Here is a 26,911-nt window from a genome sequence, read left to right on the forward strand (position 1 = left end):
ATGCAGAGATGAGTTCGGTGGGGCAGGAGCAGGCTGAGACAATGGGTCGGCTGGGGCAGTCAGGTTTGTGGATTTTAGGCAGGAGGTAGAAACAGGCGGTGCGGGGTTGTGGGACTATGAGGTTGGAGGCGGTGGATGGGAGATTCCCGGAGGTGATGAGGTTATGGATGGTCTGGGAGATGATGGCTTGGTGCTAGGAGGTGGGGTCATGGTCAAGGGGGCAGTAGGCGGAGGTGTCCGCAAGCTGGCGTTTAGCCTCAGCTGTGTAAAGGTCGATGCGCCAAACTACCACCGTGCCTCCCTTGTCTGCCGGTTTGATAGTGAGGTTGGGGTTGGAACGGAGGGAATAGAGGCCAAACTACTACCGCGCCTCCCTTGTCTGCCGGTTTGATAGTGAGGTTAGGGTTGGAGCGGAGTGAGTGGAGGGCTGCACTTTCAGAGAGTGAGACGTTGGAGTGGGTGAGAGGGGTGGAGAGGTTGAGGCGGTTAATGTCGCGGCAGCAGTTGGCTATGAAGAGATTGTACTGTAGAGCCAATTGTAATATCCCAGCATGATCAGAAGTCATGGAATTGGAAACTGAAAGGAAAATTTCCATTTGTAACTCTAACAGAAAAGCAGTTGCTTACCTCTTAACACTTTCTTTCAGCAAAAAAAAGATCATATCAAGACACCATAGATGAATCCCTGCTCTAAACACTGACATCTGATACATTACATCTTAGTGTGCCAGTGTGGCCTAAAGGAAGCTTTGTAGATTTGAATCATACCCAGTGCTAACTGCAATACAGAACTTCAGTGTGTTCATTCAAAGCTGACTTTCCATTTCAATGCTAAGCCCCCAAGACCAGATCTAGAGACAACCAAAGAAATGTCCAGGCATCAACCTATAAACCTCATGTTGCAGAGCTAGTTATCAAACAACCTTACAGACCAGATTGGAACAGCCTAACCTCACTGCTGCTTCCACTGTAGTTAATGATGAGAACACAAAGTTACAGTACTGGATACTTCCAACAATGCAATCAGACAGAGCACCGAGAAGACCAGGGACTAATTTGGTGAAAATGATGAGAAATTCCAAGTTTTGTGAACAGTAAAAAGGTTTTCTTATCAGGCTCACCTGGCTTAGCTGATTGACTAGGAGCTAAAGACAGCCTACCACCCATAACAGCCTTCATTGTAAACTGAGGAACACAAATTATGACTGGTGGATCACCTTACAGAAAAATCTCAATTGTACTCTGATCCTGGTGACACAAGAAGCTTCCATGATGCACTAAGGTCTGTAAATCCATCAGCAGATTAAAACAATAATGACTGAGGAGGACCGTTGGTAAGCCACTACCACTGACAAGGAATAAGTCCTGATTGCTTGCAGAGTACTTTGGAATATTCTTTAGCACCAAATACACTGTATTGCCGAAAACCATAAGAAACAACAGCTTCTCATAAAAACTGGACAACAACCTAATTCTGGAGGAAATGATAAATGTCATCAGCCAGATGAAAAGCAAAGCCTCTGGAGTATGTGCAATCTCTACAACAGCCATGAAGAATGGTGGGAGACAGTGAGGTCTGCAAATGCTGGAGATCAGAGGTGAAAGTGTGTTGCTGGAAAAGCACAGCAGGTCTGGCAGCATTTGAGGAGAAGGACCATCAACGTTTCGGGCTGGAGCCCTTCATCAGGAAGAATGGTAACTCTGTTATACATATTAAGCCCCATCAGTTTTTCCATCTTCTACTGGGAACAAGGAAGAATCCCAAAGAGATCAAAGGCGAAAGGTCAGATTGCTCCAACTACTATAGGATCATCCTCCTTTCTATTGCTGGGCAGATCCTACCTAGAATATCCCTGAATAGGCATGCGTCATTACTGCAAAAGAAAGTCTCCCAGAGAGTGAGTGCAGTTTCTGAGTAAACCGAGGCAGTTCAGACATGGTACTTGAGCTCTGAAAAATACAAGAAAGGTGTCATGAGCAAAATAAGGGACCGTACATCACATTGTTAAACCTCACCAAAACATTCAACCCTGAGCAGAGATGGACTTTGGAAAATCTTTGAAAAGCCAGGGTTCCTGGCCATGGTGAGATCCGCATCCATGAACACCAACTAGCCACAAAACAACATGACCAGCTATCCTTAGTAGCCACACACTCGGATGACAAGTAACATGAGTTCGCCTGGGAGAACACTATTATTATAAGACAAGCCAAACAGAGAACAGCCAAGGAATTCCTAGAGGCATGGCACTCTCCACAGATTCTATCAACAAACACATCGACCTGGACCCAATATACCGGCCACTGCAGCGGACAGCTGGAACTGACAACCGGAAGCGGCAGAGACAAATCACTATAAACGCCGGAGGAAGCATCACAGAAGCGCTTCACAGGAGGCTCCCAAGCACTGAGGATGTCACCTAGACAGAGGACGAAACATCTGCAACCACAAATTCCCAGCTTGACGAACAGAACCATAACAACAATGGTGAGATATAGCCAAGTCAAGTACAATAGCAACCTCTCCCTGAAGCAGCTGATGTTGACCTTATTCACCATGAGGCTGCAGTAGGCAATGGAAAGCCTTAAAGAGAGAGTCTATGCACAATTCTGGACTGATGGCAGTGTTTGCAGCCTCGGCTGTCTTCAGGATCACACAAAGATATGAGAAAAACTCATCAATTAACTCCTCTTCATTGATGACAGTAATCTTTTGGCCAACAGTCAGTTGAAACTGTGTTGCAGATCTTTCCAATGCTGCACAACCGTTCGCGTTTATAATCAGTTTATCGAAAACTGAAGTCCTGCATCAGTATGACCCCAGAAGAATATAGACCACCAAATGTTATCACTGAAGCCATGAAACAATCTACCTATTTGGGGAGCATCATCTCATTTGCTGCCACCATTGCCAAGAAAGATAACAACAGCTTTCTAACATTGTCAGATCCTTCAGCACATGTTGAAATTTGTGTTTCAAGCACAAATGAGTGCACTGGAACACACACCAAACTCAAATGTTTAAAGTCCTATCCTTCTGACCTTCTGCATGGTGCCTGTCTTACAGAAATAGAACATAGAACTTAGAACAGTACAGCACCGAACAGGCCCTTCAGCCCACGATGTTGTGCTGACCATTGATCCTCATGTGAGGTAGACCTAATGTACGAACCCTCAAATTTCTGTGACCATATGCATGTCCAGCAGTCTCTTAAATATCCCCAACGACCTCACTTCCACAACTGCTCCTGGCAACACATTCCATGCTCTCAACTCTCTGCAAAAAGAACCCGCCTCTGACATCCCCTCTATATTTTCCACCAAACTTCTTAAAACTATGACCCCTAGTGTTAACAATTTCTGCCCTGGGAAAATGTCTCTGGCTATCGACTCTATCTATGCCTCTCATTATCTTGTACACCTCAATTAGGTCCCCTCTCTTCCTTCTTTTATCCAATGAAAAAAGTCCAAGCTCAGTCAACCTCTCTTCGTAAGATAAGCCCTCCATTCCAGGCAGCATCCTGGTAAACCTCCTCTGAACCCTCTCCAAAGCATCCACATCTTTCCTATAATAGGGCGACCAGAACTGGACACAGTATTCCAAGTGCGGTCTAACCAAAGCTTTATAGAGCTGCAACAAGATCTCATGGCTCTTAAACTCCCCCCCCCCCCCCCGTTAATGAAAGCCAAAACACCATATGCTTTCTTAACAACCCTGTCCACCTGGGTGGCAATTTTAAGGGATCTATGTATCTACACACCAAGATCCCGCTGTTCCTCCACACTGCCAAGAATCCTGTCTTTAATCCTGTACTCAACTTTCAAGTTCGACCTTCCAAAATGCATCACTTTGCATTTATCCAGGTTGAACTCCATCTGCCACCTCTCAGCCCATCTCTGCGTCCTGTCAATGTCATGCTGCAGCCTACAACAGTCCTCTATACTGTCAACGTCACCTCCAACCTTTGTGTCATCTGCAAACTTGCTGATCCATCCCTCAATCTCCTCATCCAAGTCATTAATAAAAATTACAAAGAGTAGAGGCCCAAGGACAGAGCCCTGTGGAACACCACTCACCACTGACTTCCATGCAGAATACGTTCCTTCCACTACCACTCGCTGTCTTCTGTCGACCAGCCAATTCTGTATCCAGACAGCTAAATTTCCCTGTATCCCATTCCTCCTGAACGAGCCTACCATGGGGAATCTTACCAAATGCCTTATCAAAAATCTGGAGCACTTCCAGCAGTGTCGCCTTCACAATGTCCTTTAGATCCATTGGCAGCCCTACATCACAGACATTGAAGTCCTAGATACAGCCAGCATTGAGACCACCCTCGCAGAAATTCAACTGTGTTAGGCTGGCCACATTGCTTGGATGGACGACAGACACCAGCCGTCAGCCCAGGATTCTAATATATAGGGTGGGTGGGACGGGTGCAGTCTGCTGACCACAGGTAAATGGAATGGGGGGTGAAACACAAATGTTTCAAGAGTTCCTGAAGAAGTCCCTCACTGTGTGTTACATTGATTATTGCCAGTGGAAAGTACAGATCACAATGTTACATCCAGAGTTATGCAGACAGCTTGGAGACTGAGTTAAAAGCCAGTATGAAAGAGAAAAGGAAGAAAAAGATAGATCTAATTGTCCCCAATGGCTAGAAGACATTCAGGTGAATCCATTGTAGGAAATTTTGCAAGTTACCAGAGACCGAACAATCACTAATTAATACAACCTCGTTAAAATTTTCATCCATGGAAGAGGAGTATGATTTTACCTGCTTTTAGCAAGAATGTTGTGCAGAATCTGAATTGCTGCTGGAATGATTAAATCAGATGGGAATAGAATCTGGTGAGATTCACATTGCTTTATACTGATATTTAGACTTCCATTCCAACCCTCTCTTACTCATCAGAATGAAGTCAATAAGTGTAGTTTATTTTATAGATTACAATCTTTTTCCTTTTTAATTTAGGTTTTAAAGTTGTTAATAATGCTTGAAATACTTCCAGCGATTGGTTTTCTTCATTCAGTTCAGAAAACATTCTTTCTGATCATTTAGCCTACAATGGAAGCTTTCTTGCAAATGTCAATCACATGGTTTTCATGTTGGGGATAAACAGTTAACTATTGTTTCACAAAATCTGAGGATACCTGGTAGTACATTTCATGAAAACCATAATGTTTACATTTTTCATACATTTTATATGCATGTGAACTTTAATTAGGAAAGTAGAAAGAAAGAATCCAGTCCTAATATAGGCTGTAAGATTAGATACACCTAAAATTCATTAGGGGGCACCAACTTGGATGTGATACTTGATTTTCAACTGTAAACATCCTCCCGTCCTCCAACAGGCTGACATCTCCAGGTTTTGTTTGCAAAGTTTCAAAATGTTATATTTCATACTGTCTTTGACTTTGTTTCCTTTAATTAGCTTTTCTATATCATGTTTACTTCTTAAATCAGTTTATTTGGATTTTGCAATTCATTGTTATTATTGGACTGCCTGAATTTATTTTTGCAAATGCAGCTTCACCATGAACCCCTTCATCTGAAATGCTGTCCAGTTTATTTTTGTTCAGGTTACTGAGATACTTAAATTACTTTAATTATCTTTGGGGTCTGATACATTTTTCAACATGCAACATACAGAAAGATTTGCTGTTAAAGTTTTCCTTCTTAAACTCACCAGGACAAAATCACAAGAATACCAAACGTTGTGGAGAAGAATAGTTATACTGCAAAAGAAGATGGTGCTGATTGCTTAGTAAGTGGATTGTCTGGTTGAAGCACTAGTATGACAAAGAAGGTACATGTGATCTATTGAGGAAGGTTTTCAATATCGTTGTTTAGAGCCTAAATAGAGGCATAACCCAGCTCAATTTTACAATTCAACAGAGGCTTCACGACTCTAGGTAATTCCCATTGGAAGTTCCTACCTTTAGGGCAATTCCCAGTGAGCCAACACATCTCGTTTGATGAATGGTTCCAATGCACAATTCAGTCTATGCTGCTGTAATGACTTGTTTCCCATCAAAAGACTTGAGCCATTAATTTTTTTTGCAGTATTTGCATTGGTACAATTTAAGCACTAAAGATGAAGAAATGTATTTATTGCTTAGTGAAGAAGAGATATTATAAATGCAAGACCTGATTTTTGTAGCTGTGTTTGTGAGTAAATAACTGGTGAAAGTCGTTTTCTGTTAGCAAAACTGTATTCTGGACAACAGTGTTGATCCACTATTAATGCTCCTAACCTGACCTCTCAGTAAACTCTTATTCACCCTTCATTTTACATTCTTGGCTATCTGTCTTCCTTTGATTTGCATTAGTTTTTTTAATGGACGGGATGGTGTGTTCTTGACAGATAAGGTAAACATAGACCACCTGTTCAACCATATGAACGTGTAAAAGGATCCAACTGAGCCCTGGATTACTATTCCAAACAAAAATCCCTGTAGTCCCCAGTTCCCTTACTTTGCCAACAAGAAATGTAATTATCTTCATTTCCTGTGGTATAACTATAGATCTAATACATTGTTAAATACAATGCAGGTCTTATAAAGGAAAAAGGTCACATCTTTAAACATTAAACTTTGTTGTTACCAACTCACAAAACAAATATGAGCAAAGCTGAACATAGAATTAAAAATAATCATCACCACACAGCACCGCTCATCTCTTTCCAGCTAAAGCTATAAGTTGTTAAAGTACCATGGAGTCCAAATAGAAGCTTTTCAAATAACTATGCTGTCCATAGTTACACATAGAAAAAAAGGTAGTTTAAAAGGAAAGCTCAGTTATTTGCTACACTTTGGATACAGCCAGATTTGCCCTACAACTACAGCCATAAATGTCACCTTTAACGTGTTCAGTTGAGATAGGTCCTACCATTGCTGTATAAGATAATCCTTTTCCTTTGCATTTCAGAATTAAGCAATAGTTAAAATTCATCACTGTGAAGGGTCGACCAAAGATGAATTTAACTATAAAGGTAGAAAGAATTAAAAAAGCTTGAAAGAAGCAATTCCTTTATTTTTGGGCCTGAGGTGATTTACATTAGCAATAAAATGCTAAGCTGTCATCAGGAGCCAGGACAGGAAATATGTCTAGTTTGACATGGTTCTTTTTCAACAAATAAAACAACCTTAAGAAGCAATGGTGCTGTAAGGGTGGCGTGCTTATTAAAGGGCTTTGTGGTACAGCTTCCATTAGGAAATGTCCTTTCCATGCAAGTTAAGACAGATCATGTTTCCTATAAATGAGCCACACTAAAGCTAAAGTCTGTTTGTCAGCAGATGTTTAACTACAATGGTATTCATCCCTTCCTCATGTTTTTCAAACACTGCCATAAGCGATATTATAGATACTGAAGCAAACTCTCTGATTACTAATCCAGTAGCACTATTATCACTGTACCCCCAGTTCTCATTTCTGTTTTTTTATATATAATTGCATTGCATTGCTCTGTGAATTACAAATAATTGACCCCTAGTCAGCCAGAACAATAGACACATTGCAAAACATGAATACCCTCAACCATAGCAGATTACACCAAAAGGAAGAATTTTCAATTTTTCAAATTGAACAAATGTAAAAGTAATTGGATGTTGCAACCATCTAAGTGTGAAATTCCTGATAAATATATTATAGTATATATGTATCGCAAGACTTGAGGCAGAGTAAGATAAGAAGTCTAATGAGTCTGATTAGTCAGGGAGTGGTCCTCACTGAAGTCTTTGGAGGATCCAGTACAATAATTCATCCAAAGTTCCAGTACAATAATACAAGGGATGTTCATGTATACCTGTCCAAGGATTGTCTGTGGTCAGGCATGGCTCAGGATGATCTCAAAGGGTCTGTGCCTCTCCACTACAGGGAAGTCAGGCTGTGTCTCCATAGCATCTAGTCTGTGGGGTAGAGCCAACATTACCAAGAGAAGTGTATAGCCACCAGTCAGGGATCTGGATATTTCTTGCGCGAGGCTATCCAGAGGTCTCAAGACATTAGGCCACAGTCAGGCAGCCACAGTGACAATGGTGGATGGGGGTGCAAAGGCAGCCATTTCTGCCAGTTGGGGATTTGGACAGTTCATCTTCAGGATTGGGAGCTGCAGGCTGCTGGGAAGAGGGAATAAGAATTGTAAAGGGGGACAACAATACCTGCAGTGGGGAGGGAGGTGGGAAATATGATAATGCATGGATGGGAAGAGGTTCATGCAGGAGGGATGTTTTCTCATGGTGAGGAGTTCCCTGGTTTCAAGGTGTGGAAGGGTGTGGGTAGTGTTTCAGCATACTCAGCACAGTCACCTTCTATAATCTGGAGTTAGGTAGGTAGTAGATCAGGCACACGTAAATGGGTTGAGTGGGGATCAAAGAGGTGCAAACCCTATAGGGCTTATGGGAGGGCTATCAGAAAGGGAATATGGATGTTTGGAGTCTCACTGACACGTTGAAAACCACTGGCCACAGAGCACTCACTATGGCCTTCCATCACGCTGTAAAATTGAAAGAGTGCAAGGGGGAAGAAAATGGCTGTGACCACACTCAGTGTGAGTAGGGTAAGTGACTCAACCTGTGAGAAAGTAGGACCCATCAATGTTAGGGTATAAAGTAAAAGAACATGACATACAGGCCCATGAACTGTACCAGCTACAGACCTACAGGGTCCCTATTCTCTCGATACCCTAGTCCTCAGTGTGTTGCAGCTCCCTGCCACAGACATTATTGCACAACTCACTGACAGCTACACTTCTGGGCACAGAATAGGAATTTTGTATGGGGAAGAACAAAGTGTCAGCATGACACAATTATTTCTCTTGTTTCCAGATCACGCAGGAGGCCCTTCACACAGATCTCTACCAACAGATCTCTACCATCACCTGTGACCATGAAGTGGTGCCTACTGTCACAGAGAGAATAACAATTAGGTGCAAGGTTAAATCAATAACACTTATATAAAAGCTGCTAAATCAATTCCGATCCATGTTCACTCATGCCATTAAAGTGCCCGCATTAGCTGGTTGTCTTCCTCTCCATCCCACTATGTGCCAGTGTACTCCCTGCTGTTGCAGCTAGAGTGGAGGGAGCCTGCACAGTTGACAGTCTGCTACACCATTCATTGAGATCATGGCTGATTTTATAATCCTCACCTCCATTTTCCTGCCTTTTCCCTATAACCTTTGATTCACTTACCAATTAAAATCCGTCTGTCTCAGCTTGGAATATCCTTAATGACTGAAAATCAACAGTCTTCTGCAGTAAAAACTATCCATAGATTCATTACACTTTGAGTGAAGAGATTCTCCCTCCTCAACCCTGTCTTCAATGGATGGCTCCTTACTCTAAGATTATGCCCTCTGGTCCTTGATTCTCCTACAAGGGGAAACAACCTCTCAACATCTATCCTGTCAAGTCCCCCAAGATTCTTATATGTTTCAATAAGGTCACCTCTCATTCTTCTAAACTTCAATGAGTACAAGCTCAACATACTCAACCCCTGCTCAGAAGACAATCCTTCCGTGCATGGGATTAACCATGAGAATAACATTTTACTATTATTCATGCGCCTATCCAAGAGTTGCTTAAATGTCCCTAATGTATTTGACTCGACTACCACCACCGGCAGTGCATTCCACGTACTCACTACTCTCTGTGTAAAGATCCGACCTCTGACATCTCCCCTAAACCTTCCTCCAATCACCTTAAAATTATGCCCTGTCATGATATTCATTTCCGCCCTGGGAATAAGTCTCTGGCTATCCACTCTATCTATACCTGTTATCATCTTGTACACCTTTATCAAGTCACCTCTTATCCTTTTTCACTCCAGGGAGAAAAGCCCTAGCTCCCTCAACCTTTCTTCATAAGACATGCACTCCCATCCAGTCAGCATCCTAGTAAATCTCCTCTGTACCCTCTCTAAAGCTTCCACATCCTTCCTATAATAAGGCGGGTTAATAGCAGATTACAGGTCTAATCAGAGTTATACTCTCAAAGACATCACAATCTACACACAGTAAATGCTCTGGGCTGCTGCATGGGATGGCAGTAGGATTTCCCTTTAAACATGATAAACAACAATGCCTCACAGGAACAGTAACATCCTCATCCCCAACATCTTTTTACTTGATCCGGTTGCAACAACACTAAATCAGTTACCACGCTGAGCTAAATTTTATGAATCTGCAAGGTTAGGGGCCAAGTACTGATTAGACCCAAGTTTCATTGATCTGGGTCTAAAGAGTCCTTACTCCCAACATCAATGGAATTATTCTGATTGTCACACAGCAGCATATTGAAGGATGGTTCAGCAGCTGAAAGAGATGAGCTATGGACTTTTTATTGTGGATTTCCTGATGAAGGCAGTCCAGAGGAGGAGGAATGTCCTTTACCTTATGGGGAATGGATGCAAACTCAAATTCAACCCTTGACTCTCCTATCACTCTCCACCCAGACAGCTATTGATCTCTGCTTGTCTCATATTCTTCCTCCATATTCCTCCTTCTCCTCTGGGAGACTCCTTAAAGTTGTCTGTGACAAAGCTTTTTGTTTGTCCTGGTGTCTCAAATAAAGTAGGTTAGCACAGCACTGATTCATTCAAGGTGAAATTCTCATGCAATTTCCAAAATAAATGTTTCCCGATTAAATCTTACTCACGTGTTGATGATGCCTTGACAAGGTATTCCAGAAAGTCTCCTCATGTATTATATAAATACACTTCACAGCAATGATCATGAATAGTGAGTGTTCCTTTAAACAGTCAGCATCCTTGTCAATAACATATGAAATTGCTGCAAGAGTATTCACTTTCAAGCAGCTGGTTCTTGTATGGAAAAGTAGTTAATTGAAGCACATGCCACCAAAATACCATGCAGCTCTTCAAAGAGCTCTCGTGATGTTTTAAGGACAGTCAGCTGCTCAATGATCATCTGATGAGCACTCCCAGTTTTGACAAGAACAAGCCTTTTTTAAAATGGCATCTTAAGCTAAACACAGGCAAAACTGCTATTACAACTTTCTGAATTCTTTGCCTCTTTAAAGTACTTTATAAAAATCATCCCCTGAGAATTTAAATTGCACTGTAGTAATTTGTAAGTTTGCATTTATAAAATAAAATCATTAAATTGTGGGCTAACACTAGTAGAAGGCTATTTAAAAAGATCAGATTATCATGAACACATAAAGCTAAAGTTGCTAAAGTCTCACTCTCTCATTAGAGAGATGACTGATGTGGGTCACCACAACTCGGATGAGGAGACAAACTATCATAGTAACCTCAGTCAGGGCAGGAATTGAGCCCATATTGTTGGCATCACTCTGCATTGCTGCTTTCCAGCCAACTAACTCCCAGACTGTCATAGACTAAGATAGATAACTTACATACTCATCAATTGACCCTAACTGGTCTAAGGATTAGTGGTGCTGGAAGAGCACAGCAGTTCAGGCAGCATCCGAGGACCAGTAAAATCGACGTTTCGGACAAAAGCCCTTCATCAGGAATAAAGGCAGAGAGCCTGAAGGATGGAGAGATAAGCTAGAGGAGGGTGGGGGTGGGGAGAAAGTAGCATAGAGTTCAATAGGTGAGTGGGGGAGGGGATGAAGGTGATAGGTCAGAGAGGAGGGTAGAGTGGATAGGTGGAAAAGAAGATAGACAGTTACTGGTTAGGTAGACCTCACTGGTCTAGTTCACATGTGATTGTCGCCTCTTACTCATTGGTTGAATCTTAGTATCGAACTTCAGATGGGCAATAATTTCTGCTTTTCCAGTGCCATCCAGACCCCAATAACAAATATAAACAAAATGTTTTGAAGTATTATGACCCATTCTTTTCATGATTGCTGAAAATCTTATAAAGTTATGTTAGCAAATTCAGACCCAGTGTAAAATAAAATTCGGTCACTTCAAGGATACATATTCTGACCTGAACCCCACTGTAAAGCAATTGAAGATTTACTCTAGTTTCAGACAAATTCAGCTTAAAGCTCTATTGAGCTTATCAGGTTTTTATTTCTTCACACACTCCAATAGAACAGAACAGCTGCAACCAAGCATGTCAGCCCAGAAGCACAGATATGATGAAATTATTTTACTCTTTATTAACCTGCTACTAATTCAATTGATGATGGATGTGAGAGATTATTATATCTCACCTTCCTGTCTCTATTGCAACCATGTAACAAATTACACAATTTTTCTCCCAAGCAGCTGACTATTCTTCTGCTGTCACTACAGATTTATAATGATATTCCCTGCTTTGTGAGATTTATTTTTAAACTACAAGCATATTGGACCTTTTACAAACAATTACCTTTGTGATTTTAAAATATAGAAGCCAGTGTGTAATTAAACATAAGTAGTCTACCATCATCGTTTCTGAAGAATTACAATTAAACTCAATAAAGTGTTTTTACAGAAGGGTATTACTTTGAAGTGAGCCAATGTGGTAGCAGTGGGATTACCCAATGCAACGAAGATAAACGATCACTACAAGTATACTCCTTAAGTTGACGGCATCAATTAGATGAATAGTTTTTACTTTATTTGGTCATGAGATGTGGCCATGCAGGCAGTGCCAGCATTTCTTATCCATTCCTAATTGCCCAGAGGCAGTTAAGAGTCAACCATATTATTATGGTTTGGAGTCACCGATAGGACAGACCAAATGAGGATAATATCCTTCCCTAAAGGATATTAGTGAGCCAGATGTGTTTTTACAACAGTCAACAGTGGTTACATAGTCACCATTAGGCTAGCTTTTCATTCCAGATTTTTTTATTGAACTCAAATTTCACCATCTGCCAAGATGGAATTCTTACCTCAAACTATGATGCCTACAAGCCTACAAGATAAAAAAAAATGTCATTGAAATGACTGTACTTGTCCTGCAGTGCTCAATAAGGTCACAGGCTATGCACGAAAGGCAGACGGTCAGAACAATCCTTAGATCTTAAACATATTGTAGGTGTGAATAGTCGTTTTAGTCAGGCTAACAAGTAAGGGAAATCACCAAGTTGCTTTTCATTATACAAGGCAACCCTCATATCCAATTGTTTTCAGCGGTTTCAGTTACCCGCGGTTTACTGTAGCCTGAACATATTAAAGGGAACCTTCCTGAACCAGGGACCAGGGGGTGCCGGGAAGGTAAACTTACCATTGAAATGAATGAGTTTGCTCCTATCTGCCGTTTCAGGTTTCTACGGTAGGTCATGGAACATATGCCCCACAGGTACACGGGGACTACAGTAGTTCTGTACTGGTTAATTTCTAAATTGTGAATTGTCATTTTCCAAAATATTAACAATTTATTCACATTGAATTATGTTCAATACACTGTGCTGCTGCTCGATACATAGTACCCATTAAGAGTACAGCCAAGCTATATTACAATTTTAGAGCTTTTAATTCGGTTACTGTCCATAAAGTTTATATTTGATTATTCCTTCCCAGTTATAAAGCCCTGATGCCTCAGTTTTATAATTTTGATAATCTCTTACTGAAGTGGAATTTATCTACTAAGCTTTTGTTTTCAATTGGTCAAAATATTTGCTTTCTGTTGCCTGTAATGGTTGTGCATCAGATAAATTCAGTCAATCTCCAGCTAGTTTGCAATAATATTGACTCAAACCACCATAATTCTGTGTAGTTTTCAAATCCCACTGTAAAGTGACACTATTGCAAACAAAGCTGAGTGACAAAGTGTGGTATAATGAGGTTGATGTAAACCATGATGACGTAACTGACATATGACTCTGACACCAGTAAGAGAGAAAATACCAGTATAGAATGAGCTTGTGAAGAGACAAATCTTAGATACTGCTCTAGAGAGCTGTATTTGATAAACTGCTTTGAACAACTGTCAATAAAGGAGTGTTGCAATACATAAAGAAGTTGAAGAGCCTTCTTTAATGTTTAGGAACAAGCAACCGCAGGAACAACTTATGAGCAGGGACATCAAGAGATTTGGAATCCTAGCTTGAGACAGGTAGTACCCTGGAAAGGAAAAATACATGACTGGAACATTTGACAGATAAAGGGAAAATCTCAAGTACTCACCCAGGTCAGTCATCACCCTTGCCATATTGTCAACGAGTTGATAATGCAGAAGACACACAATGAGACCAGCATTTAAAACTCTGGAAATGACTTATGCCTTGCTATGAAACTGCTTCAGGCCTGCACACAAAAGAACAGTACCATTAAGTCAGAACATATTTATATATTGTCAATGCAATTGCTGATCTTCTGATAAGGTAAAGTTTTTTAAAAAAAGGACAATTGAATGTGATGCATTTATTTGATGTATAGCTTAACACAAAAATAATTTGTTGATGGAATGGACACGATTATTCAGTGATATCAGCATTTTAGGGAAACAAAAAATGTCTTTGCATTTATACCATCAAGCTACGTGCTCAATGGTATGGAGCTATTGTGGATGAATTGATTAGAGATTATATAGTAGGTCATGTGAGGCTTGGATAGTTATTAGGCTTTGTACAATTCAAGGAGGTTTCTTTTTAAAATTTACCTTTTTATAAATCAGCCTGTTTAGAGATGTCATTACGTACCTCTGGAGCAGGTGGGACGAGAACCTGGGCCAGGGGCAGGGACACAACCACTGTTCCACAAGAGGGCCCCTAAGGAGAACTTTAACGTGGGAGTGTGGAACTTGTTACATGTACACAAAACAGAGCCCAAATTGGTCCAGTCATTGAGTAAACATCAGGAATTCTTCTCAGATGGTTGGATGAGAAGGCCCTAAGTTGGCTTTAATACAGTCCTGGCAGCCCACCAAAATACTTAAAGTGCCAGAAATGACATCATTGACCAAATTAAGTCATAAAAGATGTAGCTTCCAACAAATTTACAAATATCACAAATGCCCATCAGTGGAGTGAAGTACTGTAAGTGTGACCAGTTTGTATACTTCACCAAGTATTGTGAGTTAACAGCATCGTCATTATCTCAAAAGCAAAGAAAAAAATCTGACGCTGAACCATCTTCAGCTGCTTTATCAATTACCTTCGCTCCATCATAACGTCGGAAGTGAGGATGTGCAACATTCACTGAAAAAATGTTCAGTGCCAATTGCAACTCCTCAGCGACAGATGGAATCCACGTCCAAATGCAGCAGGACCTGGAAAATTTCCAGGTCTGGCAAATAATGTCAAATAATATTCACACCTCACAAATTCCAAGCAATGACCATCCAACAAGAGAGAATCTAACCTTCATTTCTTGACAATCAACGGCATTTCCATCTTGAATCTCCACTGTGAACATCCTGAGGTCTACCATTGTCAAAAACTTTAACTGGACTAATCTTATTAATATTGTGGCTACAAGAGCAGGGCAGAGGAATATTGCAGTGTGTAACTTACTGCCTGACTCCCTAAAGTGGGCCACCATCTACAGGGCACAAGTAAAGAATGTGATGGAATACTTCTCACTTGCCTGGATGGGTGCAGTTCCAACAACAAGATGCTTGTTACCATCCAGGATAAAGCAGTCCTCCTTTTTGGCACTACATCCACAAATATCCACTCCCTCCAGCACCACACAGTAGCAGCAGTATATACCTAAGAGAAAGTGAGGACTGCAGATGTTGGAGATCAGAGTCAAAAAGTGTGGCATTGGAAAAGCACAGCAGGTCAGGCAGCATCCAAGGAGCAGGAGAATTGACATTTCGGGCATAAGCCTTTGAAGGGCTTATGCCTGAAATGTTGATTCTCCTGCTCATCGGATGTTGCCTGGCCTGCTGTGATCTCCAGTGCCACACCTTTCAACAGCAGTATATACCATCTACCAGATCCATTGCAGAAATTCATCAAGGATCTTTAGATGGTACTTTCCAAAACTGCTACCATTTAGAACAACAAATGCAGCAGATATGTAACAATACAGCCACCTGAAAGTTCTCCTCTAAGCCACTCACCATCCTAGCTTGGAAATATATTTCCATTCCTTCATTGTTCGGGATCAAAATCCTGGATCTCCCTCCTTGATTGCATTATGGGTCTATCTAGACCACTGGACTGTGGCAGTTCAAATGAAACAGCTCACTATGACCTTCTCAAGCCCAGCTATGGATGGGTCAATAAATACTGGCTTAACGACTAATGCCCATAGCACACAAGTGAATAAAAAAAGTACCAAAACGATTATCTGGATATTAGCTAGATATAATCCCAAATAAAGAAACCACATTACAGTTTCACAATTCCATGAGTATGATCGGTATGTTTACAACTAAGAGAAGAACATAACATGGCAGCAGCAGTGAGACACTTGTGCTTTCTGAAGATTTCAGATTTTCAAGTTCACCATCCATATTATGCCAGCAGTATGGTTTTGAAGATCACTAATCTCACTCACTCACTGAATTCACATCTCCATCTCAACAAAAATGAATTTTCATCATGACTCCTACCTCACATTCATAACATTATATAATCCTCATTAGCTCAGCCCTACTGCATTGCATGACCACAACTCACAGCTTGGATGCAATGTCAATGTTCAGCCATGACAACTATAACATTCAAACACATTATAATTCATACTAGAGTACACTTCATCCTCTCTTAGAAGACAAGGTGATGCACAACTGAAGGTTTCAGAACTTAATCAAAGCGGGCAAAGCTATCTCCTTTGCTCCACAGAAGAAAATTGCTAGCTATCATTGCAGCTTGACCAAGACAATGGACAATCCCAAGTTTCAAACCATCAAAGATGCTCAAATGTAGCTTTCTTGCTCACATCCCGCTTTCTCTTCAACTTAGACTTTCTTCTGTTTTACAAGCTGCTGATGGTGCACAGAGGCAAAACTGAGGACTGCAGATGCTGGAAATCAGAGTCTAGATTAGAGTGGTGCTGGAAAAGCACAGCAGGTCAGGCAGTATCCGAGGAGCAGGAAAATTGACGTTTCGGGCAAAAGCCCTTGGTGCACAGATGCAGCTCATTGTTTGCTCCTCTCTATTCACCACAACCCTTCCCTTGTGCCTTCTTCCTCTAGATCCCAAGAGCAACCATTTGTTCAGGGGCATGAAGGTCAAGAAGAACATGATCCACCAACACACACAGGCGCAGTTCATATATTAGCCCAGCAAATAACACTTCAGAAGTAACCTAGGGATGGGATTGTCAGGAATGGCCTGTAGTCAGAGTAGGCATAAACACATAGCACAGGTATTAGCCTCTCAAAGTGAAGAGGTATACAATAGCTCTGCTGCAGGGGACTCAAATGAGAGCTTTAATGTGTTATGGTCAGGCCCAGGCAACATTCCCCAATCTGTTACATTTCCAGATGGGACACCCCAAATTATTAAAAGTTTCTGGCTGAGGAGCAATGAATTACCTCCCTTGGTTATTAGCCCAATGATTTGTTTGGTTGCAATATGGTTAATTTCGAAAAGAACTCCTTCTTCGTGGATATTTTTCTTCCAGACACAAATGAATCTATGTTTTAAAATAATTCAATTTAACTTGATATTCTTGAATTAAGAAAATGAATGACTTTATTAATTATAAAATACAAGAAAAGCTAGTAATACTACACACATACACACAGAGTAGAAATAAAACACAAGCTCAAAAAGATTTTAAAAATTGAAAAGATCTACAGATTAGTATCTGCATTGTTCATGGAATGCAGATAAGATGGTGTTGTGGCTTTTTTGGATAGCACTGGCAGCATTGACATTGGTAGTTGAGCAATGGATTTAAAAATAGTTGGGTCACAAGTTAATAAAAATTCAGTTGTTCTGATTCCTTTTGACAGTGACTGAATTCCAGAATTCAGGGTGAGACGGCACCCTTTCCTTTGTTTTTCCTGTGTTAAAAATGGCTGAGGAGACAGAGGGGGGGACATGACTAAAGTGCACAAGAAACAATGTTTCCCTTTGATGTAGGGATCAATGGCCAAGTGGCAAGGATTTAGGGTAAGGAGTTTTTGGGGGGTATGTGAGGATTTCTTTCTAACCCAGAGAGTTGTGGGAATCCAGAACTCAATGCTTGTAATTGAAACAGAAACCCTGATAACATATAAGATGTATTTAGGTGTATATTATGATACCAAGGCATACAAGGCTGCAGGCCACATGCTGGAAAGTGGGATAAGAATATTGAGGTATATATTTTTGATCGTGGGCTGAAGGGCCTATTTCTGTGCTGTAGACCTGTATGATTCTAAAAGCAATGCTTTTCACCTAGCAGTACTTGTGCCCGCCATAAGAGTACAATTTTAGCAAGAACGTATCAGCAATCTTTTTGTTGCCAAGGCCCAAAATAAAGGCAATGAAATAATTAATGGATTCCTGTCATTTGCCTCAAATTACAACAAACTACTCATATGAAAATGATGAATTTTTAAAGGTAAATGGAGAAAATGCTTTCTCTTGATTGTTAGGTGAGTAGCAAATACCGTACTTTTAAATCATAATCAAAAGAAGAAAGAGAGTGGTTCAATTTTTTTTTGGAAAGATGGTTATCAGAATATATCAGAACTCTACCAGAAACAGTCATGGAAGCAGATCTACAATAGCTTTTTAAAAAGTAAGTAGATCATTACTTGAGAAAATAAAATTGAAAAGGTGAATAACAGGTCTAAGTGGTTTGCTCTATTAAAAAAGATCGATCATAGGTGGGTTGAGCCAAACATTTTTCGTCCCCAGCAGTCAGGCTTTGCTTAGTTAGTTAGCCTATGTAAGAGTATCTCCAGGGAGCCCGGGATCTGAAATTTAAAATAGAGACCTCTCTCAGTAAAGCACGTTTTCTCACTGGAGCCACCTGGGCAGTCTCAGTCAATACCAGTTTACATCAGGAAACTATGCCTGCACTGTTCCTGATTTTCCAGCCACAATTGCAATGGAGAGAAAATCAAATGCTCCACATATATAATTATCTGAAGTGCACTCCCAGAAGGCAAGGCATTGGGAATGCACAACCAAAACATGTACTCTCCTCACTTCAGTTCTTCACTGTGTGGATCAAGTCACCAGCATCATTCACATATAACCACATAAAGTGAAAATGCATGGATGGAATGCTTGCTTGCAGGTTCGTGCATACATCATACTATGTAACTAATCTGATCAAAAAACCATTTAACCTCTTGTAAACTGATGTAATATTTATCCTTTGAAGTGTTGTACTTGCTCTGTCCTATTGATTCTGTGCCCTATTCCAGTTGTAGGTAAATAGATCGATCATTTTAACATATATTGACCAATTTACTACAAATTTGATAAGCAGGTAAATGTGGTACATCCAAGTAATCTCTCAAGGTCAATATTTTGATGAAAAGGTAATCGTTAATCTTGGTTATATACTGAGGTTTATTTGGATATCCCAGCAGGAAACCAGCAGGATGTGGTTGAGCACTGTGATAGCAACAAATGCCTGTCAGTCATTGAGGAACTGTCCCAATTTTTAGGTCTTCCCTCATTTCCCAGTGTAAAAGGGCACACGCCTACTCAGCCTACCTATTAGAGTAATAAGGCATTATCAAAATGCATAAAAATAATATTACACATTGATGCAATCAAAGTGCCACTGTCGCATCATTATGTAGAGGGAATTGATAGGGAGCAGAAGCTGAAACAGAAAGAATGGACATATACAGAAGAACCTCGATTATTCAAAGGACATGGATGGGGAGTATTTTGTTTGATTAATTGAATTCCAGATAATCAAATGCTGAATAACAAAGTTTAGCCAAGCAGCGGGACCTTGCGAACTTGCAGATAACCCGATATTCCGATATTCCGATAATCAAATGCTGGATAATCAAGGTTCCTCTGTATACAAATTCTAAATAAAGAGCTCTTCCACAAAGTACTGTAGTCCCAGGGAGCAGTACTTTGGGAGTACTATTAAAATAATTAGATCCTTTATACATGTGAAAGCAGAGAAAGGAATTAAAATTGGGCACTTCTGCAACTCAAAAGAAGTTGGTGGTTACAATAAAGAACCAACATGGTGGAGATGTGGGAAGATGTCTGTGGACAAAAAGAATTCCACAAGAATCCCAGTTATTTGTGTGGCTGATGGTTATCAATACAATCTTATTTATTAATTCCAAGGATGTGGATGCCACTGGCTAGGCCAGTATTTATTGCCCATCCATAATTTTCCTTGAGAAGTTGGTGAGGAGTTCTTGAAACGCTACAGTTCATGTGTATGGGTATACCACTATTGCTGTGAACGAGAGAGTTCCAATTTCAGTGACACCAAATGAACAGCGAATGTAGTTCAACATGAGGAATAAAGCATGACTTGGAGGGAAGCTTGCAGGTGGTGGTGTTCTCATGCATCTGCTGGATCTGCCTTTTAGGAGGCCGAGGTCACATGTTTGGAAGGCTGTCCAGGGAGTCTTGGTAAGGTATTCCAGTACATCTTGAAGATGGTGTATACTTTGGTCACTGTGTGTCAGTGTTAGAGGAAATGAATGTTGAAGATATTTGTCAAATAGGCTACTTTGTACTGGATGGTGTCAATTCTCTTAAGTGTTGTTGGGTTTGCACTCAACCAGGCAAGTGGGAAATTTTCAATCATGCTCCTGGCTTATCCTTTGTAGATGTGGATGGGTTTAAAGGAGTCAGGGGCTGGGTTACTCGCTGCAGAATTCCCAACCTCTGACCTTCTTTAGTAGTCACAGTATTCATAAGTTTGATTCCCTTCGGTTTCTGTGGCTGGATAATTAACCCCCAACAACAAAGCTATTTTTTGCGCTCAATACGACATCAACCAAAGAAGAGATTCCCCCCTTCCACCCAGTTCCCCCAACCCTGTAGTATTGGGTTTAAATATGATCTCTTCAGACCAGATAATTAAGGGTGAATCACTCATGCAGTGAAAAATTGAAGAAAAGTGGGAAAACACATGAAAAACAGACTTAATGCAAAAATAATCTGTTTTGATTAGGAGGTAACCACATGATACTGTATTGTCTGTGAGAACTGTGCTGTCATGCAACTACATGGGGCTTCCTGGATTTGTTTTTTCAGCCTGTTTGGAAGGTTGGAAATGTATTGCAGTCGTCATGAAATGGAGAGTCAGCATGTGATCTTGGGTTCAGAACAATATTAATATCACGGACTATTCCCCAGCCATTGCATTTTTCACCATTGGGCAAGGGTTCACAGGACCAGTGCCATGGAATCTGAGATCGAACAACAGGTGCCACCACCAAGTCCCCAACGGACAGAAAGGCAATGGAAGACTCACTTGTTATAAACCAGTAGATTTGCATTTGAAGGATTTATTGGCACTTGTATTTTACAGTGAATAATACAGTAAAATACAATAAAAAACTTCAATTGTCACCACAGTCCAGCACAATGTTAGATAGTTTAAGAATAAAAAGAGTAAAATGAAATAACTGAAAGAGAGTCTATCTTCATTCCACCACATTCACCATGAGCTAGCTCACCGGGGACATGACTCCTGCACTGCCATCCCTCCCCCACTGCCCCGCCACCATCAGCACTGGATCCACAATCACCATCACCACTGACAAGTGCCATGCTGAACCCACACTCGCCCTACAACCAGGGGTCCCCGGCTCCACTACTGCCTCAGCAATAACCAGGAGTCCCTGTTCCAGGCCTATGGCATCCAGGGGCCCCTGGGTTTCTGCCAGGCCAGGCCACTGCCATCTTCAAGAGTCCACTGCCAGCGCCGGCCTTGAACTTCAGGAGGACAACTTTGCAGGTGCCAACCCCTTCAATCTCCGGGAGGGTATCACCACTTCACACACAATCCCCGCTCACTGCCAGGCCAATGCTGCCGAAAAGGGTAGGATAACTTGAAAGGAAAACAGCAGAAATAGAAAGAAAGAGGATGGGAGTGGATGAGCTCTGGATAAGAGCCCGCACTCAGCTCTGTTTCCCCACTGCCAGTTTGTTTGTAAATGTCTCAAATATAAAGTATATTAAGCTAATAAATTTATTTCATTTTAAAGTGCACACACCTTTTTGTATTAATTTTAATCAGACCTTAAAGAACCTGTCAGGTACTTTCAACCTGACAATATGCCAAGTAATTCCCATTGACTCCAGTTTTGCCAGGGCTCATTGATGTCACTTTAGTCAAAGGCAATCATTCTCATTTCCCCTATTTAGTTCAACAATTTGGCTGTTTGGACAAAGGCTATAATGAGGTCAGGAATGACAAAACCTAAACTGAACATCAGTGAACATGTTAATGTTGAGTAAGTGCTTCTTAGCACTGTCATCTATACCTTCCATCATTTTCCTGATGATTCAGAATAGACTGATGGGTCAGTAATTCACTTGGTTAAGATTGCCCAGTTTTGGTTAACAACACGTAACTGGGCAATTTTCCACATTGCCAGGTAGATACCAATAATTTAACTGAACTAGAACAACTTTACTGAGAAGATAACCAGTCCAGACTTCAGAACTATTGCCAGAATATCATCAAAGTCGACTAATGCAGTGTATTGTTAAGTTGAAAGTACCTAATAGGTTCTTTAAGGTCTGATCGAAATGATTACAAAACACATGCACTTCAACATATAGCTAATTTATTCGATTAAGATACTTTCTACATATATGAATTAACAATTGTGAAATTATACAATATATCTGTATTAAAACTAAATGGTTAGGTTAAATGACTGACATACATATTATCAAAGGAAGACTCACCTGCATTTCTGCTCATCAGGGACTTGCTGGTGGCACTTGGAGCTCAATCTCAGGTTCCACGGCACCAATCTCGCAAACTTCAGCCAGACGTTCAAAGTCCAATGACATGGGGCAAAGTTCCTGACATTGGTACTATTCTGACGTTATATGCAGTATTACCATTTTGTCAAACTTTTGTTGCTTTCCAGACATTCTATTGTGCAGAAAACCAGTTGAAAAACATTTCCAAGTGAGTCCATGATAACAGTGCAATATTCTGACTCCTACCGAATCAAGGTCATGCAGTTACCTCCCCAGTCAAAACAGACTGTTCTTACACTAGGCCTGTTTGTCATGTAATTTTCCACTTTGCTTCAATTGCTCATTGTCATATCCAATGAACAGTTCATAATTAAGCCTTAATAGTCTGGTTTAAAGATAATATTTTTAAGGCCAACACGACATACAGTCAAACCTTTCAATATTCAAAGTCTTTGTCTATTTCTTGATATTTTGTGGACTGAACCCAATTGCTGAAAATAACTCATCTTTATGCTGGAGACCTCCACAGGTGGCCAAGATGGATCATCCATCCAGCACGTCTGGCTAAAGTGTTTTCTAAATGCTTCAGCATTTCCTTTTGCTCTGATGTGCCGGTCTCCCCTGGCAGTGAAGGTGAGACCTTTTGTGGATAAAAGCAAAGGAAAATATGGCTTAATGTAAGTGCAGCAGTATTTTGTCAAGCGACAAAAGAAATTAAATGATTTCTTCAGGATTGCAAGCCGAGCTGGCTTCTAGCAACACCTTTTATTTGATGTGGCAATGCTTATGTTATCTCTTGTAGTGTAAGAAACTAGGATTCAGTATGATAGCATTGAAAAATCCAACAGAATTTTATTACAACAAACTGTTTTATGCAAACATTACATTCCTCAGGCACATTCGTGGCTGAGCTGATTAAAACATGATCAGTTTACAACAGGGGACCAATGCTTCTGGTAGAGTTTCCTGTTTTGAATGATTGAAGGTAAGGTGGAGTATGACATTTTTAAACCCTCAAGTCACATGCAGTGATGTTATCATGAGCATGTCTCTGAGTGGGATACTGACATACCAACCAAGACACATAGCATAACAATACTAAGGTATAGCTTTCCACACAGAACTGCCAGTGCATGAAGCCATCCTTCCCTGTTTTGAATGGCTGTTCACAGATCATCTAGGAAGCCTTTCCTATTACTCCTGTGGATGAAGCAGCTGAAAATTGTTGGAGAGTGATGTCCTGGAACTGAGATGGTTGACCTCCAAGAACCTCAACCATCTGCTATGTCTGAGCTGTTAGGAGGTTAGCCACTCACTGCTGCAATCCCAGCCTTTGATTTGTTCCTACAGCCAGACTAATTACCTGGCAGGTCCAGTTCTGGTCAAAGGTAATCTCCAGGATAATGGTAGTAAGGAATAATGATGTTCGTGCCAATGAGTATCAGTAGGGAATGGTGAGGGAGTCTATTGTTGTGGAGATCATTGCCTGTGCAACCTTCCACTGATTAGCCCAATCTAGAAGGTTGTGCAGGCCTTGCTATATATGGGCATAAACTGCTATAATCTGAGGAGTTGTGAATGATGCTGTACACATCTTCAGTACCTTACACTTTTACCCGAAGTTACTCCACAGAAATCAGCACCCTGCCTGATGTAGACTGTCCGTTAGAGAGGAATACATTTAAGGATTAACCAAATACAAGTGAGCCAGATTAGGAGATAATGACAAGAAAAGCTAAGGGGAGACCTATGAGAGGGCATATTAACGTGTGTGTTTTTCTAGATCATGCATTGATGAAGATTTCAGGACTCAGCGCTTTAAAGGAGAAATAATTTCTGCAAATCAACAATTGCACAGTTGTGTTGAATAATGTGATGGAGTCTGCTTTTACTTTGGGTAACAAGCAGCTCAGTCATAAAGAATGTAGTCATCCCAATGTTCATGCTCCCCCTGTAGGAGTACATGCCATACAGGTAGCATTTCTCAGGAATAAAGGCTCTGCAGGCCTATAGACCGATGGATAAGTGCTTCACTCCAAGAATCTCCTACATTCTGCTGTCCTGTGGATCAGTAGGTGGTCTATGCCACAGGTGCCATGGGATAAAAATAGTGCCATCTCTCCTGACAATTTGGTTCAGGTTGTCATGAGGATATCAATGTTCACGTGGCCATATTGTTATGATTGATGTGGAAGTGTTACAGTCTTCAGCTGGAATCTCTCAGATCCAAATTTCTCAAGATCACCACTACAAGCATCTCATAAGTCTTTAAATGAGTCACAGCAACTCTCTTATCTTCCACTGTGCAGCTTCTCACAGAGACTTTACATTGTGTAAAAGAGAACATCAGACTGCGGTTATCATGGATTGCAGTAGTTTTAGATTTTTCTTTAAGTCAATAACAACACAAATCTTCTTAATATCTGTATATAAGCACTGTCCTGAGATAGCTGCTGATAGCTGCAATGTTAAGTGACAGAAATATTAATCTTAGACTTTGAGTAGGTGCAATCAGTTGTAGGATAGAATAACTTGGACATATTTGGGACTGTTAATGCTATAGAGTACAGTTTGTTCAGTGTTTTAATAAGCCACTGTCAAACAGTTCTTTTTAGAAGTAGCTGCTCAATATTCCTGGTTATCCTTTACCTCTTCATGCTAAAGATCCTCCTCTGGTGCTAGTTACATTTTGTAAAGTTATGCACCATTCCACAAATAGGTGGCAAGGTAGCTCAGTGGTTAGCACTGTTGCCTCACAGCGCCAGGGTCCCAGGTTTAATTCCTGCCTTAGGCGATTGCCTGTGTGGGTTTCCCCTGGGTGATCCAGTTCCTTCCCACAATCCAAGGAAGTGTAGGTCAGGTGAATTGGCCATGCTAAATTGCCCATGCTAAATTGCCCATAGTATTAGGTGCATTAGTCAGGGGTAAATATAGGTTGGGGAATGGGTCTGGGTGGGTTACTCTTTGGAGGATCAGTGTGGACTCATTGGGCTGAAGGGCCAGTTTCTGTTGTGTAGGGAATATAATCTAAAGAAAATTGCAATTGGAAAGAGCACCTCTGATGGACCGCAATGTCAAAAGCCACAAAATCTATCCAGGAAACATCTGCAATGGAACTTTCCTGCAATAGCCAATGCTGTGTTGGCTGCAAGTTTCCTTGCAGAATGTGAGGTAACCCTCCCCCTTGGAATGTCCTTCTGCAACGTTCCTCAAAAACTGCAGGTATATTGTTCTGACCCTAAAATCTTAATTAGATGTATAAAGATTCCATTAGCACACCTTATTTTATTTGTTCTTCCTCAAGCAGTGATGTTTGCTTTTCCTTATCGTCTATCCTCCTAACCCTATGGTACAAATTAAGAAAAAGGGACAGGAGTAGGCTATTCAGCCCTTTGAGCCTATTCAGCATTTAATGAGATCGTGCATGATCTCAGGCCTAATTCCAAATACTTACCTTTGGTCTATATCCCTTAATACTTTTACTGCTTAACAGAAAAATGATCTATCTCACATTTAAAATGAACAACTGATCCAACATCCACTGCTACTTGTAGAAGAGAGTTCCAAATATCTACCACCCTTTGTGTGTGCAAGTGCTTCCCAACAGCTATCTTGAACAGACCTAATTCTCAGACTATGCCCCCAACCAATGGAAACAGTTTACCCTGTCTTTTTCTGTCAATAGAAACTTCATTCAGATGACCTTTTAACCTTCTAAATTCTAGAGAAAATGTGCCCAATTTGGTCAAATGTGGAATTGATGTCAAGGTCCGTCACTCTCATCTCACCTCTGGAATTCAGCTCTTCTGGCCACGTTTGAACTAAAGCTGCATCAGGTCAGGAGTTGAGTGGCCACAGTGGACCCCAAACTGGGGGTCACTGAGCAGGACGCTGCAAATTAGTGACTGTTTGATAGCATTGTTGATGACACCTTCCACGACTTTTCTGATGTTTGAGAGTAGATTGATGGGATACTATTTCACCAGGTTAGATTTGTCCTGCTTTCTGAGTACAGAACATACCTGGGCAATTTTGCACATTGCAATATTGATGTTAGTCTTATAGTTCCACTGGACCAGCTTGGCTTGGGGTACAGCGAGTTATGGAGCATGTCTTCAGGATTATTGCCAGATCTACTATTGCCATTAGCCCTAATTTCTGTAGAGGAAATACCAGAATTCTAAAGGCAGAAACCACTAATACTTCAGAACC

The sequence above is a fragment of the Chiloscyllium plagiosum genome, chromosome 2 (assembly GCF_004010195.1).
Source record: "Chiloscyllium plagiosum isolate BGI_BamShark_2017 chromosome 2, ASM401019v2, whole genome shotgun sequence".
NCBI lineage: Eukaryota > Metazoa > Chordata > Chondrichthyes > Orectolobiformes > Hemiscylliidae > Chiloscyllium > Chiloscyllium plagiosum.